This window comes from Podarcis muralis, chromosome 17 (genome assembly GCF_964188315.1).
Source record: "Podarcis muralis chromosome 17, rPodMur119.hap1.1, whole genome shotgun sequence".
NCBI classification, from domain to species: Eukaryota; Metazoa; Chordata; class Lepidosauria; order Squamata; family Lacertidae; genus Podarcis; species Podarcis muralis.
The window spans coordinates 33457068-33475382 of record NC_135671.1 but is presented as its reverse complement, the minus strand read 5'-3'; the positions used below and the strand labels follow the sequence as shown (position 1 = coordinate 33475382).

The following is an 18315-nucleotide window of genomic DNA, read 5'->3' as shown; positions in this document are numbered from 1 at the left end:
GCTGCTTTTTTTTAACGCCACAATCGCTCATAGCCACAAAGATATTGTAAGCCAAGTTCCCTTTGAGTGTGCGTAATAGCTGCATAACCCAGCATGCAATTTCCACGTTTTCTGCATGGTATCCTTAGAATCATAGAATCATAGAATCATAGAGTTGGAAGAGACCACAAGGGCCATCGAGTCCAACCCCCTGCCAAGCAGGAAACACCATCAGAGCACTCCTGACATATGGTTGTCAAGCCTCTGCTTAAAGACCTCCAAAGAAGGAGACTCCACCACACTCCTTGGCAGCAAATTCCACTGTCGAACAGCTCTTACTGTCAGGAAGTTCTTCCTAATGTTGAGGTGGAATCTTCTTTCTTGTAGTTTGGATCCATTGCTCCGTGTCCGCTTCTCTGGAGCAGCAGAAAACAGCCTTTCTCCCTCCTCTATGTGACATCCTTTTATATATTTGAACATGGCTATCATATCACCCCGTAACCTCCTCTTCTCCAGGCTAAACATGCCCAGCTCCCTTAGCCGTTCCTCATAAGGCATCGTTTCCAGGCCTTTGACCATTTTGGTTGCCCTCCTCTGGACACGTTCCAGTTTGTCAGTGTCCTTCTTGAACTGTGGTGCCCAGAACTGGACACCTTGATCTGGAACAAATGTGTTTGGAAACTGCCAACACTCAAATGTAGTCTCCCTAGACCCTTCTTCACTATTGTTTTTCTTCATTATTTTAATACTGCCCACAAAAAAAAACCATGTAATTTTTCAGGCAGATGCCTTGGTGGTAGTAGCAGCTTCCACCTGAGACTCTGGATCACTGCTCTGCTCCTTGGCCCTTCTAGACTCTCTGGTCTTTCTAGACTGCTCCTTCTAGACTCTCTGGTCTTTCTCTAGAAGGTATCAGTGAAGCCACAGAGAAAGACCAGAGAGTCTAAAGTCTTGGGACCACCAGGCTTCTACTTCTAGTGGGAAACCAGTTGCCTGGGTGAAGGCAATTTGCTGAGCCTGGGCTAAGACAAAAAGGGTCTGCGTGTGCATTCAAAGTTGTCAAAAGCATGTCAACACATACCACTTGAGCCACAGAACTTAGGTTGTGATTTTTGACTATAATATTCAACACCGACAGGATATATTTGGAAATACAGTGGTGACTTGGTTTTCGAATGTCTCCATTGATGAACATTTCACTTTAGAAACACCATAAACCTGGAAGTAAATGCTTTGGTTTTCGAATATGCCTCAGAAGTCAAACATGCCATGCAGCTTCCGTTGAGTGCAAGATCCTGAGGCCTAGCTGTCGGCTATTGAGTTTTCGGTTTTCAAACGTTTCAGAACTTGAATGGTCTTCCAGTACGGATTATGTTCAAAAACTTAGGTACCACTGTAACTGTTAAAAACAAATTGTTTCCGAAAGACAAATTCCCTTCTATTTTTTCCTGCCTGTTCTAACTAGCCATAGTCAACCAGCTGATGGTTCTTTAAAAACTTAATAGGCTGCCCAAATTTTTGGGGGGTGGTTTTCCCTAGAGCTGGGTGATATCTGGCTGGAAGCTGCCCAGAGTGGCTGGGGCAACCCAGTCAGATGGGCAGAGTACCAATAAATTATTATTATTATTATTATTATTATTATTATTATTATTATGCATCATAATGTATCCACCAGCTAAACATCGTGATATACCGATATATGATGATGTCTGAAATAAGGATGAAGGCACTGGCTGGCTTCACAGTTTTCCCCACATTGTGATTTTTGCGTAGCAAGTACACACACTCACACTAGGGATAGCAACGTATCAATAGGTAAAGGTAAAGGGACCCCAGACCATTAGGTCCAGTCGTGACCGACTCTGGGGTTACGGCGCTCATCTCACTCTATAGGCCATGGGAGCCGGCGTTTGTCCGCAGACAGCTTCCGGGTCATGTGGCCAGCATGACTAAGCCACTTCTGGAGAACCAGAGCAGCTGTGATGGCCTGGGATTCCGAGTCTGAGAGCGATCCGGAGGAATCCCAGCCGGCACAGGAGTCCCCGCCTCCAGGGCCGGCTGAACTGGGGCAAGGCCTAGATGCTGAGGAAACTCAAGAGCAGGCACCAGGTGAAACCATTCTGGCCCCAGAGGTGCTGGAAGACTCAGTGGCTACAGGTGAGCCTCCCCCGGGGCCCAGTAACCCTTTGGCCTCTCCTGAACTGCAGAGGCTTAGGGCAGAGAGGCGAAGGGAACTGGTGTCTCCCAGGAGGAGTGCTCGCCTTAAGGCCAAGAGAGGCGGGGCTTCTGGGGGCCGGGACCGCCCCCGGCCTTAGAAGAAGATAAAGGTCAGGCAGCCCGGTCCCAGGTTGCGGGAGCAACGTCGTTGTGGAGTACCTGCTTTACCCAGTCCTTGATCTGCACTCCCAGTGTGCCTGTTCCTCGCCCGGCTTCCTGTCTCTGACTCTCCGGTGTTCCTGTTCCTCGCCTGGGTTCCTGCTTCTGCCCTACCAGTGTTCCTGTTCCTCGCCTGGACTCCTGCTTCTGCCCTACCAGTGTTCCTGTTCTTCGCCTGGCTTCCTGCTTCTGCCCTACCATCGTTCCTGTTACCCCGCCCGGCTCCCTGTCTCGGACCTCGCGTCTCATCTAGTGATCGTCTACCCTGCTAGAGACTCTGGACTGATATTGGGCTACGGTAATAGTACCTTATCCCCCCTGGGACCAGCACAGCAGCGCACGGAAACGCCGTTTACCTTCCCACCGGAGCGGTACCTATTTATCTACTTGCACTTTGATGTGCTTTCGAACTGCTAGGTTGGCAGGAGCTGGGACCCAGGAACGGGAGCTCACCCTGTTGTGGGAATTCGAACCGCCGACCTTCTGATCAGCAAGTCCTAGGCTCTGTGGTTTAACCCACAGCGCCACCCGCATCCCAACGTATCAATACATTGTTACAAATCAGTTTGTAGTCCACAATGTGGTCACTGTTTCATAATATTCAACATGGTGATATATCGTGAATCACAGTGTGTGTGTGTGTGTGTTATGTAAAAATTTGCAATGTGAGAAAAACCGTGAAGCCAGTTATTGCGTCTCATGATTCCTTCTGTCCCTGTTGCTCTGTACAGTGGTACCTCGGGTTACATACACTTCAGGTTAAATACACTTCAGGTTACAGACTCTGCTAACCCAGAAATAGTGCTTCAGGTTAAGAACTTTGCATCAGGATGAGAACAGAAATCGTGCTCCAGCGGCGCGGCGGCAGCAGAAGGCCCCATTAGCTAAAGTGGTGCTTCAGGTTAAGAACAGTTTCAGGTAAAGTACGGACCTCTGGAATGAATTAAGTACTTAACCTGAGGTACCACTGTACTATAAAATGGCAGTTGTAACAATATGGTAAAGGTAAGTAAAAATGTATCGGTTTTAGACCCCTAAGTAGTAGCAGTTTCCAGGACATTACCCTGTTTACACAGTTACATCTTTATATCAGACATCATGATACAGTGGTACCTTGGTTCTCGAACGGCTTAGTTGTTGAACAAATCAGCTCCCAAACGCCGCAAACCCAGAAGTAAGTATTCTGGTTTGCGAACGTTTTTCGGAAGCCGAATGTCCAACGTGGCTTCCACTTGAGTGAAGGAAGCTCCTGCAGCCAATCAGAAGACGCGCCGTGGTTTTCGAATGGTTTCGGGAGTCGAATGGATGACCGAAACAGATTAAGTTCGAGAATCAAGGTTCCACTGTATACTGGTGATGTTTAGCTGGTGATATATCACAATGTTGAAAGCCAGACATTCCTCAGCCCTAATACACATCATGATTCGTGATATATTGCCAGGTCAAAAGTTATGAAATGATATCATAATACAGACTTCAAACTGGTTTTGGATGATATATCAATATATTGGCCTTTCCTTGTTTTTCCCTAGACTAGCATTTATATACCATTAAGACAAAACAAAAAAATACATTAGTTATCATTAGATCTGATCTCTTAGGGCTCGTTCACACTTCTGTTTGCGCTGAATTGGAGCAAACATCATTTGGGGAAAACTGCTCAGACCCCTGCCTAGAAAACGCGGGACAAGCAGAAAACCTCTCAGACCTGTGCTTTGTATACACAGGGCAAGCGAAGTGTCAATGAGCCCTTACCTAATACAGTGGTACCTCGGGTTAAGAACTTAATTCGTTCTGTAGATCCGTTCTTAACCTGAAACTGTTCTTAACCTGAGGTACCACTTTAGCTAATGGGGCCTCCCGCTGCCAGCGCACAATTTCTGTTCTCGTCCTGAAGCAAAGTTCTTAACCCAAAGTACTATTTCTGAGTTAGCAGAGTCTGTAACCTGAAGCATCTGTAACCTGAAGCGTCTGTAACCCGAGGTCCCACTGTAAAGGGTTTTGCTCCTATGGTAAAGGAATGGTGCTACCTAAATTGCCCTCTCTAAAGTATCAAGTATTAAGATTTTTGAATATTTGGAAGCAGATTTTGGAAGACTATTCAGCCTCAGCATCCTATCTAAATTAAACTGATAAGCCATTTAATTTATGTCCACACAACAAATAACTAAAGGAACTTAGTTCTAACTGTAAAAACTAAATCTAAATATATATATTTTAAATATTTAGGAACAAGGAAATAAAAAACACAAGGAAACCATGTAATACCTTCCGCCAGCTCCAACTGTCAGCTAGAAAGGAGCAGGTTCAGTTACTGTGATGACCTCATTTACCAACCAGCATTGTTGTGTAAGCATGACCTCATAGAGAAAAGGGAGAAGAAACATGATTGGCTGAGTAGATGCTGCTGCTTCTTAAAGGGAAGAGTAAAGGTAAAGGGGCCCCTGACCATTAGGTCCAGTCGTGGCCGACTCTGGGGTTGCGGCGCTCATCTCGCTTTATTGGCCGAGGGAGCTGGTGTACAGCTTCCAGGTCATGTGGCCAGCATGACTAAGCCACTTCTAGCAAACCAGAGCAGTGCACGGAAACGCCATTTACCTTCCCGCTGGAGCAGTACCTATTTATCTACTTGCACTTTGACGTGCTTTCAAACTGCTAGGTTGGCAGGAGCAGGGACCGAGCAATGGGAGCTCACCCCGTCGTGGGGATTCGAACCGCCGACCTTCTGGTCGGCAAGCCCTAGGCTCTGTGGTTTAACCCACAGCGTCACCCGCGTCCTGTCAAAGGGAAGAATACTAAGCTTCAAAATTCACAGGATGGTATTTGAAATAAATCTTAAACGACTTTGTGTTTGCTTCCTAAAGATCAAACTTTATTCCATTTTTCTTGCCTGGTAGGCTAGTGGCAGTACTAGCCATAGTCAATCCAGCTGGTTGTTCTTTACAAACTTGTCAAAATGCCCAACATTTTTGGTGGTTTTCCCCTCAAACTAGCATTTACATACCAACAATACAAAGAAAAAAATGATACATGTTTCATTAGAGCTGTTCTCTTACCTGATAAAGAACTTTGCCCACATAGTAACAGAATAAACTACCTGCAACATCCTATTTAATCTAAACTTTAAAAATCCTAAATAATTGGAAAAACTCTTAACCTAAATGCAATACATAAATATTTTAAAAACAGTAACTTTAGGACAATCAAAAATGAACAAATCAAGAAAACTAACTTCTCCTTCTGTGACAGAAATGAGCACATTCATTTACAGTACCTGCCTCATCTACCTACAAGCATTGTTTAGCAAGCATGACCTCATAGAGGACAGACAGAGGGGAAAGGTGATTGGCTGAGCAGATGCAGCTGTTTAGAGATGCTTTGCACAACCTTTATATGATCATATCTCAATATCAGCCTCTTAGGAGGCTCAGCAGAAATTTTAATCTGGAAAAAAAAAAGATTGGCAACTGACCAGATATAAACCTGCCTGGCCTGCTTTTGTAACCCTTAAAAGAAATGGATCTGCAGAAATATTCAAGTGAAGCTTCTTCCTGGCATGGATCTGCTCACTGGTGGAGCTTAATCTTCTGTTCAGTGCAAAGCTACCAGATTGCTAGTCTTTGGAAACAAATGTGGCATTGCCAGTGGCGTAGTGTGGGTTGTCAGCACCCGGGGCAAGGAAAGTAATTTGCGCCCCCTAACCCGTGGATTTGCGCCCCCTAACCTGTGGATTTGCCCTAACCCCAGATGTTGCGCCCGGTGCGGCCGGCCCCCCCTGCACCCCCCACACTACGCCACTGGGCATTGCCAAACTACCTCCCTAAGGTCTGCCATGCAGTACTTTTCTGCATTCTTCCCACAATTTGCTGTAATAGATTATCAATTTCTTCCAAATAATTTGAAAATAAGGCATAACGGAAGTAATCGAGTGGCTCTGGGTATATCACCTTTGTTGCCAATATTTATTACCCAAATTTTATAAGGCAATGGTTCACCTACCAGACTCTTTGTTTATTTTTTCCCTAGTGCAAGGAAAGATCCTTCGATTTGGGTGCTCAACCCTTTCCCCACCCAGAGCTGCCCTGATCAAATCTGGATATTTTTTTCTACTAAGGGCAGAAGGGGTTGGTGGGATTTGGAGTACACATCTCCAGTGTATTGTTTGGCGCTATCTGAACACTTGCCTTATTAACACGATTTTATTATATGTAGCTGCCCTGTCCTCCTGGCCTGGGCACTGTCGCCAGCCCTGCTTCTAATAAATTATAGTAATAACAACAACAACAACAACAACAACAACAACAACAACAACAACAACAATAATTTTATTATTCATACCCTGCCCATCTGGCTGGGTTTCCCCAGCCACTCTGGCGGTTTACAGCACCTAAAAAAATTGTAAAACATTAGACATTAAAAATTTCCTGATACAGGGTTGCCTTCAGATGTCTTATAAAAATCAGATACAGTCATACCTCAGGTTGAAGTAGCTTCAGGTTGAGCGTTTTCGAGTTGCGCTCCGCAGCGACCTAGAAGTAATGGAGTGCGTTACTTCCAGCTTATGCCACTTGCACATGCGCAGACGCTCAAAAGGATGTCACCCGCATGTGCGGAAGGGGCAAATCGCGACCCATCCACACGCAGACGCAGGTTGCATTCGCTTCAGGATGCCAACAGGGCTCCGGAACGGATCCTGTTCACATCCAAAGGTACCACTGTAGTTATTTCCTTGGCATCTGATGGGAGGGCATTCCACAGGGCGGGCGCCACTACCAAGAAGGCCCTCTGCCTGGTTCCCTGTAACCTCACTTCTCGCGGTGTAGGAACTCCAGAAGGCCATCAGTGCTGGACCTCAGTGTCCGGGCTGAACGATGGGGGTGGAGATGCTTCTTCAGGTATATTGGGCCGAGGCCATTTAGGGATTTAAGGGTCAGCACCAGAAATGGTGTTCTAGAGCTGATCTAGGGGGAGAATTGCTTCTGTGAAGAGCTGGATGGCCAGAACAGCAATGGGCATCACCTCTGGTAGCTTTAAAAACTATTGGACTAGCACCCAGGAGGACAGGGTTCGAGTCCTCACTCAACCATGAAGTCCACTAGGCAACCTTGGGGCCAGTTGTCATCTCATCTCACCTCACTGGGTTGTTGCTGTGAGGATAAAATAGGGATGAGAACAGTGTACTCCACCTTGAGCTCCTCGGAGGGGGAAAAAGTGGGAACTCCCTGCCTATTGATATCAAGCAGGTAATACCTTAACAGTATTAGCACTATTTATTAAATCTGTATACCACTTCACAGGGGGTGGTTCACAACAGTATGCTTTTCTGGTGCCTGCTATTTTTCTTTAAAATATAAAGCGGTATAGAAATGCAAAATAAATAATTCCTTCCAGTAGCACCTTAAAGGTAAAGGGAACCCTGACCATTAGGTCCAGTCGTGACTGACTCTGGGGTTGCAGCACTCGTCTTGCTTTACTGGCCAAGGGAGCCGGCGTACAGCTTCTGGATCATGTGGCCAGCATGACTAAGCCGCTTCTGGCGAACCAGAGCAGTGCACGGAAACGCCGTTTACCTTCCCGCCGGAGTGGTACCTATTTATCTACATGCACTTTGATGTGCTTTCAAACTGCTAGGTTGGCAGGAGCAGGGACCGAGCAACGGGAGCTCATCCCGTCGCGGGGATTCGAACTGCCGACCTTCTGATTCAGCAACTTCCCTTTCCAGTCTATTTCTGAAATTCTTTTGTAATAAGACAGCTACTTTGAGATCTTGTATAGAATGTCCTGGGAGATTGAAGTGTTCTCCTACTGGTTTCTCTGTCTTGTGATTCCTGATGTCAAATTTATGTCCATTTATCCTTTGGTGTAGGGTTTGTCCTGTTTGTCCAATATAGAGAGCTGAAGGGCAATGATAGAAGATGAGCAATTAAATAGTCCTGAGATGATATGTTTGATGTTGTTGGGGCCAGTAATGGTGTTGTCCGGGTGTATGTAGCAGCAATAAATAATAATAATAAATAATAATAATAACAACAACAACAACAACAACCGTTCTTGTTTGGGCAAGCCTAAACATGTGCTTCATAAATGTTGTGGGGTTGTTGTTTTTTAGTATTTTAACTATTTTGTTACATTTTGAGGTGTAGATTTTAATTTGTATTTTTTTAAAAATAAAAAAAATTGCAATCAAGTGGCACATAAATTTTAATGGAATGATGAAATGAAACTGATTTTTGTGGGCTGCTCTTAAGGGGCCTCTTTTTTTTGTAGGTTAAAAGGCGGGGTACAAATACTGCTAAACAAAAAAACTAAATATTTAAAAGCGCCTCCCCCACCCCTTCTCCTGTGTGTGTGTGTTTTGTGTGTGTGTGTGTGTGTGTGTGTGTGTGTGTGTAAAGCTGCCCTGTTGCTTCTCACGGGGTTTACGTGTGCTTGAAAATAATGTGACATGTGTAAAGGAACTAAAGGAGAACGTGGGAAAACATATCCCCCCCCCCCCCCCGCCTCAAACAATCTCAGCCGCAGTGGCGGCACTATTGCGCACGCGCACCACCAAGCCGACGCCGGCTTCTGTGCGCGTGTTGGGGGAAGGGAAGAGAGAGCCCCGCGCGCCACTCGCTCTGGAGAAGCGCGCGCCCGTCGCTTCGCCTTGCCTCTCCCCTCCCTCTGACAAAGGAGCGCGAAACCTTCTCCTTCCGCCGCTTACATTGGCTGAAGCTGGCATGAAGGGGCGGGGCTTTCCCCCCCAGAGTCAGAAAGCCCGCCTTCCGAAAGATGCTCGGCTGTGATACGATGCCGAAGCTGTCCCTTGTATCCTTCCCACCCACCCCCGCTCTGCTACGCCGACGCTCTCTCTAGACCTTATTCAACTGGAGGAGGGGCCGCAGGGCGGGAACACAACAATGCGACGTCTCCCTATTGGCCAGCCGGCGACTGAAGGGGGGGACTTTTTCCCCTCTTCCCCTGATTGGCTTTGCCATGCGGAGAGAGCTCTCTTCCCATTGGTTTGGAAGAAAAGAGAAGGCCGGGAGGGAGCACGCGCGTGTCCCAATGGGCGCGCGCACGCACGCAGGCGGGCGAGAAACCTGTTCTGCCTGTTGGGTGAGCGAGCGCGGCCGAGCGCCTTCTTGGTTAGCGCTCCCTCAGTCGGGGACGCGCGGCAGAGGGGCGGTGGGGGAGGGGAGCGAGAGCATCTTTCTCTCACACGCGCGGTAGCGGCGGCTCCAGCTCCTCCTTTGTTCGCCTCCACACACCCCACCTCGCCCGCTCTTAGAGATACCGGGCCGCCCGGCTGGCGGGGGCCGGCACGGTAAGGGGTGGGGTCGGGTCGGTGGGGGGGGATGTGGGGGCTGAGGGAGGGTTGGCCGCGCACGCGCGCGGATGGATGGATGAAAGAAATGTACAGCCGTGTGAACGAGGAGGGAGGGGGCCGCGAGGGGGGGATGATGACCTTCGAAGCGTCGTGTGTGGTCGGAGTGGGGGGGGCGCCGTTATTTCGCCTCACCTGCCGCGCGGTGGGGGGGGGGTGGGGGTGTCGGCGGAATTGAGGGTAAGCGGATAAAGGCGTGCGCCCGCCCGCGTCCCCGCCTCCTCCTCGCACACCCCCACCCGCAGCATCCTTCCTTTCTTCATGCCCCCCCATCCGAAAGGACCCCCTCCCAGCATTTCGCACCCCAATCTCAGCATCGGTTTTGGCGTGTTATTTCATAGATATAGTTAACGTCCTTTAAAAAAAAAAATCATTCAGGATGAGGATGTGGGGCAGTTTCCAGCCATCCAGGTTTTTAAATCCATTCATTCATTCATTCATTCACTTCTTATCACTCCTACATTTTGTCCTCTCTTGACTCGCCTAAAGCCGTCGACTTCCCCAGAGCTGTAATAGGCAACTGTTAAAAATCCGCCCCCCCCCCAAGAGAAATTCATGTGGATGGATTTGCAACCGGTTTGGAATAAATAATGTATTGTGAATGCTTGATGGTGAGTTCTCCCCCACCGGTATAGTATTAGCAACATTTAAGTGTTACATTAACATTTCAGGATAATAGTTGATAGGTATGATTTATATTGTACTATGTAGCAGCCTAAATGAGAATAAAAATTCTAGTATGTCGATATTATATTAAAGCCACCCATACACAACCGAAAACCAGTTCTAATGGGCCTAATATTGGCCACCAGCAGCCCAGTATTATTCCCCACTCACCCTCCTGCACCCACCAGCCCAACACCTTCACTTGCCATTCTTGCTTCCACTTCTATAATCCAGTGCCTCCTGCTTCAAGCCAACATCTCCAGGGACAGTACTTACTCTTCTTGTTGTTGTTATTTATTTATACCCTGCCTTTTTCCCTGACAGGGACTCAAGGCAGCTTACAGATAAAATAGGAACAACTAAAAACATAGGGGAGAACGATAGAACCATAGAATTTTAGAGTTGGAAGGGACCCTGAGGGTCGTCTAGTCCACTCACCCGCAATGCAGGAATTTGCAGCTGTCCTAATAATTAAAAAAAACACAAATTAAACAGTAATAGAATTAAACTATATCTATAAAGCTCTCTCTCGATATATGATCTATTAAAAACATACAGGTAATTACAATAAAAGCATCACAGCACCAGCCCTTTCATTAAAAGCAGTCAGTTCCAGAAAGCCTGTTGGAACAAGAAAGTCTTCACCTGCTTGCAAAAGTACAGCAAGAAGGGAGCCAGTCTAACTTCTCTAGAGAGGGAGTTCCAAAGTCTGAGCAGCCACGGAGAAGGCCGATCACTTGCTCCTCCACTTACCATCAGCAGGTCTCTGTAGCATCACTGTTTGAATGAGTAGAAGAATAGCCAATTTCTAATGGATCACCCAGTATCAACTGGTTGCTGAGATTGCTGTGAATTGTGTTGGACGAGTGTGCCTTGGTCTGATCCAGCCCTTAAACAAGTGTGCATATTCAGGATTGCTTGAAACACCTTTCATTTATGCTGTAACTGTTAAAAGGACCTGCAAGCATATACCCTTATACATAACAAGCATAAGAGGAACATGAGAATTTTAGTTTTGCTGCATAAAGTAGAGACGTTACAGGACTCTTCCCTGACCCTGTTGTGCACTATAGCATGCCTCTAGCTACCTCCTTCATACACTTCCTTATTCCCAAGGACTGACAGATGCATCCCTCCAACATGACCTTTTCTCCAGCTACCCCTAATGCTACTACTTCTTCATTATTCCTTGTAGTTTCTTGTACAATAGCAGTATTTTCTCATGTTTTCCCCACAATTTTTGAAGGTATTGGTCAAGATATTTAGTATTTTTATTGATTTTTTTAATGTAAACTGCCCTGAATCTTGTGTGTGTGTGTGTGTGTGTGTGTGTGTGAATGAGAGAGAGAGAGAGAGAGAGAGAGAATGGTAAATAAATTTATTAAATAAATGGGTGACCCATCTCCAGGCTCCTATAGCCAGCTAGGGATGGAGGCTCTTTTTGTCCTGTCCTCCTAGTTCTCTTCACTCCTTTGCATATTCCTCTTCTTTTATTCTTCTCCCTTTATGGCTTGCTTGCCCCTTGTTTACTCTCCTCCAGTCCCCTCTGTCCTTTGGTTTTTCTGGAAGCCTTGAATAAAATAGGAATGTCATCAAGGCAGTGGAATCTCTCTGTGGAGGTTCTTAGAGGTATCTTTTCCTGTTCTCTTTTTTCTTCTTGTTTCTTTTTAAGCTGTTGTCTTATTTTATTGTGAAAAACTTCATTTAAAAAAGAAAGAAAGAAATGGCATAAGCCTCCCTCATCCTGGTTTAATATTCCTAGAAGTGCTGCTCAGAGTAAGTTCTCCATTCCAGAGTCCATTGCAAATTGCAAAGTACTCAGTATGTTTATACAGTGTGTGAATTTGTGTGACTATCTGTCACTTTCTCTGTCTTGTGCTTCGATTATGACGGACTGATGCTGCTTTCAGTCTCTCTGGACATCCAGCATGTCATGAGAATGCCATTCTTTGCCCTGCCAAAGTCCTTGTTATGTGCAGTAAGCTAGGCTATTTTCCACTGCACAGTGGAGCAAAAGGGAAGTTTGTGCTGTTGTTCTTTTGATGACGGCATGATAGGTATGACAGGCCCCTTACTCAGCTACAGCATTTGCTTAGTCTGGCCACCTTCTGGAGCCAGCCATTGACACATCCAGCATTTTCTCAAGGAACCTAGGAAATTGAGCTCCACATCCTTCTCTCTTCACAGATGCACTCCCCTTCTGAACCACGAGCATTCTTCCCATTACTCCGGACTCTCCTCACAGACAGTGTCCTTTTCCTTTCAGCCTCTCCCACATGCTCACTGCTCTTTCCCACCCTGATTTAGTTGGGGAAGTTGCATTTCTATTATTGCTTGTGCCATTCACCAACCCACCCACACCATTTCCTTTGCTCCTTCAGTGTCTCTCCTTGCCACTTTACCCAAGGGTCACAGTTACCCATTACCTTTTTGAAATGTTTTCTTTGTCAACAGCGCAACCACTCTTTCGCTCCTCTTTTTTTGGCAGAATTCTGCAGAAAATTGAAATATTTGCCTGGCTGAGATAATTGGGGCTCAGAAATAATACATAATAATACTGAATGCATTCATCCATAGCACTGATTCATTGGTTTAGCTTTATGAGGAGCGAGCCTTGTGTTTGCTTCCCTTCTCCAGTGCAGCTGTGAAGAGGCACTAAAAGCATTTGCTCCCATTTTGGACTAACTGTAGCTTGTGACATCCAAACCCAGAAATATTGCAGTTAGTCTTAACTGTTCTTAGATGAAACAAGCCAATGTCAAACCATGATCTATCAAGCTGCTTGTTTTTACTAGCTGTAGTTGACATTAACTACAGTTTGTAATTCATATGTAATGCTATACCATGGAAGCTTCCAATCTTGCAGTCGTGCTGGAGGAGGGGTTAGTAAGCAAGTGCTAGGCTTGGTTCACCCCATCCTTGTAACCTAAAACTGTGGTTTAGCATTAGGTGTGAAGCAGGCCATTGTATAAACTGCAAAACAGATGTCACATGTACGTGGCTTCAGTGTTAGAAATTCAGATATATAAGCTAGGTGCCTAATGGCTCCTTAAACCAAGTTTACAGTCACCAAAACAGAAAGTATAGTTGTCATTTTTGGGCAAGACGGTTTTAAAGTATGCAGCCTGGGAGTCATTTTGGACTCACGGCTCTCCATGGAGGTGCAGGTCAATTCTGTGTCCAGGGCAGCTGTCTACCAGCTCCATCTGGTACGCTGGCTGAGATCCTACCTGTCCACAGACTGTCTCATCAGAGTGATGCATGCTCTGATTATCTACCGCTTGGACTATTGCAATGTGCTCTATGTGGGGCTACCTTTGAAGGTGACCCAGAAACTACAACTAATCCAGAATGCGGCAGCTAGACTGGTGACTGGGGGCGGCCGCCGAGACCATATAACACCGGTCTTGAAAGACCTACATTGGCTCCCAGTACGTTTCCGAGCACAATTCAAAGTGTTGGTGCTGACCTTTAAAGCCCTAAACGGCCTCGGCCCAGTATACCTGAAGGAGCGTCTCCACCCCCATCGTTCTGCCCGGACGCTGAGGTCCAGCGCCGAGGGCCTTCTGGCGGTTCCCTCAGTGCGAGAAGCAAAGCTACAGGGAACCAGGCAGAGGGCCTTCTCGGTAGTGGCGCCCGCCCTGTGGAACGCCCTCCCATCAGATGTCAAAGCGATAAATAACTACCTGACATTCAGAAGACATCTTAAGGCAGCCCTGTTCAGGGAAGTTTTTAATCTGTGATATTTTAGTGTATTTTTGGTTTCTATGGAAGCTGCCCAGAGTGGCTGGGGAAACCCAGCCAGATGGGCGAGGTACAAATAAATTATTATTATTATTATTATTATTACTACTAACAGATTTGTGAATGTTCTAGTTCTCACGCATCTGAACTTCCAGTGACAATGGCACATGAATCTTTTAAATAAAGTCGCATGTTTACCATAGAAAGCATTCTATTACTGTGTTAAGTGTTTAAGGACTGTCATCCTAGAAACACTTAACTAGAAGTCCCATTGAACTCTTAAGTATTCTTTTGAACTATAGGTGGGGATATTGTGATATTTCTTTATAAGGCAGCCCTGTTCAGGGAAGTTTTTAATCTGTGATATTTTACTGTATCTTTGGTTTTTATGGAAGCCGCCCAGAGTGGCTGGGGAAACCCAGCCAGATGGGCGGGGTACAAATAATAAATTTATTATTATTATTATTATTATTATTATTATTATTATTATTATTATTATTATTATTATATTTGTCAAAGCTGCACGTTTTCCTTTAAACTATGGAAAAATCTTGTCTTGATAAAGGTTTAGTTGCCCGCATCAATAAATGCAGTGCTGCCTTAGCATCTTTTTTGCCACCATCCTTTTGTCTCTCTCCCCCCGCCAACTTAATAAAGGGAACAGCCTAAAGAATTTTGTGCAAATTTCCCTCACTGCTTCCCCTTGAAGCTTAGATAAAGATTATCATAGTCAAACCTCATAATTAATTATAGTTAGCTACCAACTAGGAGTGCTTATGAGCTTCAACTCCTGGTTAAAAGCAATTCCTTATTAGTGTTAGCATCAGTGACCATGTTACCTTTAGAAGTGATAAAGGTCAATGGAAGTAGTGATTTATTCATGAGACTGGGAAGTGCGAGTGCATAATATGGTTGCCTGTCTGAGATCCATTAACTGGTTTAAGGGATCCTTCTCTCTTCACATCAGTTAAATCATCAAGTTGGAAAAGGATCCCAAGCGTCAATTTAGCTCAACCCTTCCTGTGCAGGAATCACAGCTAAAGAATCACTGGCAGATGGCAACCCAACATCTGTTTAAAAATGGTAGTCTGTTCCACTGTCAAAACAGCTCTTATCAGAAAATTATCCCCAATGTTTAGTCGGAGTCTCCTTTCCTGTCATTTGAATCCATTGGTTCCCATCTTTTGGAGCAATAGAAAACAAGTTTGCTCCATCATCCTTATGACACACCTTCAGATAATTGAAGATTGTAGTATGTACCTCCTTCTCACGCAGTGTTAGAAACTCAGATTTATAAGCTAGGTGCCAATCATATGTTACGGTCACTACAGCAGAATGTCGATTTGCCAGTGGGTTGGACTAGATTACTCTCGTACCTTTCAACCCTACAATTCTAATCTCAACTACATTGCTTGATTCTTACAGCAATTGTATTAACTATGAACTAAGGCAGAAGTTGTTGCCATCCTGGCACCCAGAAATCTCAATTTAATTGCAATTGAACCCACACTAGTAGCAAAACACGCCTGAGAAATTTTGAACACTGTTCTCAGATGCTTTTCACCTGTCTGTTTAACTGTTTACCTTGGTATTTTGTCACTGGGGCTGAGACTCTCCATCACCTGTGGTTTCCCTCATGCTTGTAGAGTTTGGCATCCTTACAGGCTGTTTTTTTATACCCCTGGCTAGCTTTTCTCCTTAGGAAACACTAACTTCAGAATAGCAATTTTCTTCTGAACCACTGTGGGAGGAAAACAAATTCTGCCTCCACACATGTCCTGACCCCATTAATCATCATCTCCGGCAACTAATGCAATGTACATTTTTAAAAACCCTACGAATAGATTTTAAAGGAAGGGTGACTTAACCTTTAACCATTCAGATGCTGCTGAACTGCAACATTATCCCTCACCATTGTCTATGCCAGGCATAGGGAGTTGTAGTCCCAAAACATCTGGAGGGCCAAGTTTGGCCGTGCCTGGTCTATGCTGACTGTGGATGATGGGAGTTGTAGTCCAACAACATCTGGAGTACAACAGGTTAGCCACCCCTTACACACACAATCAGATGAGTGCTATTTAGGAGAACCAGCATTGTTCCAGCATTTTAAGCATTCCATTTTATCTTATGTGTTTTCAGGGAGCCACATGCATAAAAAATACCCTTACCACATCCCTTGTGTTAACTTGGTCTTTGGTAAAGGTAAAGGGACCCCTGACCATTAGGTCCAGTCGTGGCCGACTCTGGGGTTGCAGCGCTCATCTCGCTTTATTGGCCGAGGGAGCCGGTGTACAGCTTCCGGGTCATGTGGCCAGCATGACTCAGCCGCTTCTGGCGAACTAGAGCAGTGCACGGAAACGCCGTTTACCTTCCCACCGGACCAGTACCTATTTATGTACTTGTACTTTGACGTGCTTTCGAATTGCTAGGTTGGCAGGAGCAGGGACCGAGCAACGGGAGCTCACCCCGTCGCGGGGTTTCGAACTATCAACCTTCTGATCAGCAAGTCCTAGGCTCTGTGGTCTTTTGTATGTCTCCCTAAATCAGTACTGAAGATAATGAAGGGTTAACTGGATTTAATGGGTGATATTGGATCCCTTAAGTAGGATTTTACTTAGGATTACCTTAATAAATGCTTTTCAGTTGCCGCTGCAGCAACAGCAACCCCCACAATAATATTAAATTATTATTTTCAGGTGCAGGCACATTAGTATGCATTATTTATTTCGATTTAAGACCTCTCTTCATCAGAGACCACAGGGTAATGTAAGAAATAATAATAACATTTACTAAATAAATAAATTAATGAAATTTATTAGAGTGCCTGTTTCAAAATATATCACAAATGGTGTGTGTGTGTTTTTGGGGGGGGGGGTGCTTTTCTTTTGTGCAAGTATTTAAATGTGTGATTTGCCTAGACTGGAATGCAGCAATTCTTAGTGCTTGGCACGATCCTAGAAAGGCTTACCTATATATAACATTTATATATCAAGTCGCTGTGTTGATTTTTTGGTAGGCAGCTGGCATCCTTGAAAAGCTAGGGTGTATATATTTTAAACGGAAAAGTAAGTTCAGTTCTGGTTTTTTCAACAGCATTGGAATAGATACTGACAATTCAAAGAAATTGCTCATTGCCACGGTGGACAACTGCTATGAGTTAACAAACAACCTGAAGTTCACAGGTAGGTGAACTTAAAGGATAAAAAAATCATGTATATTTCAGCTGTTTTAAAAAAAATGAGAGACTTCAACAAAATACATTTCAGGGTTTTATTTTGGGTAGATTTTGCTTTACTTATCAGCATTTCTGTAGTTAGGAATGGAAAAGAGGTTGTTAAAATAACAAAAGCTTCAAGTTGCTAACAGTTTTTAGATAGTGGAGAAAGCTAGGGTCCCCATGGTTAGGTTCATTGGATTTTGTATATACGTGTGTAAAACGAGGTATCAGTTTTAAATTAAAGCAATTTATGTTCATTCTAAATGAAGTTAACCACTTTCCTGCAAAATATGTCTTAAAGAGGCAGTGTTTTCTACAGGAATATGTTGTTAAGTAAGGATGCTTCTGTGCATAGCCTTAAGTCGAATTTCACACAAATAAGATTTCTGGGTGTGAGAGAAAGTGGTAAAGAAGATCAGATGGAAAATATTCTGCTTCAGGTGACACACAGGCAGAGGGATACTACTAGAATCACAGTCCCAACAGTAGTCTGATGTCCAAACTCGTGATACAATGAGAGGCAAGGTGTGGGCAGTTCAAAATCCAAACACAGGGAATGTATGTATGTACATATGTACTTACTGCTGTAGCATAAACATATATTACAGTGGCTTTACAACAATAAAAAAAACATAAAGCAAGACAGTAAAGTTATAGAAAATTAACAACTACTGAAAAGCAAAAAGAAATTAAAAACAAACACCAACAGACCATTGTGGGGGACATACCTAGGCCTGGTGGAATGGAAAAGTTTTCAGTAAGCATTTAAAAGTTGGCACAGAGGGCCTCCACTGAATCTCTGTTGTCCACATGTTCCACTGGACGGGGCCAACGACACTAAAGACTCAGGTTCTCATTGTTTTCAAACAAGCCTCACCGATTTGGAGAACGACCAGAGACTCTCCTGCAGATGATCTCAGTGATTCGGCTGTAATGTAAGGGTTCAGGCGATCTTTGGACTGGGCTC

The 18315-nt window shown here is 44.9% G+C and overlaps 1 protein-coding gene across 18 annotated transcripts in view; it reads left to right on the top strand.

Moving 5' to 3' along the window:
- Positions 1-9428: 9428 nt before the first annotated feature.
- The window catches only part of SMARCA4 (SWI/SNF related BAF chromatin remodeling complex subunit ATPase 4), a 59613-nt gene continuing 50726 nt past the window's right edge, over positions 9429-18315 (top strand). For 8 of the 18 annotated variants that reach the window (XM_028712308.2, XM_028712307.2, XM_028712303.2 and 5 more), the window contains exons 1-2: positions 9492-9661; positions 17225-17313. The gene's annotated coding sequence lies outside the window, so the exon portion shown is untranslated. Of the gene's footprint in view, positions 9454-9490; positions 9662-17224; positions 17314-18315 lie in introns of those variants that run through there. The other 10 variants (XM_028712299.2, XM_028712295.2, XM_028712290.2 and 7 more) reach the window with 6 other exon arrangements.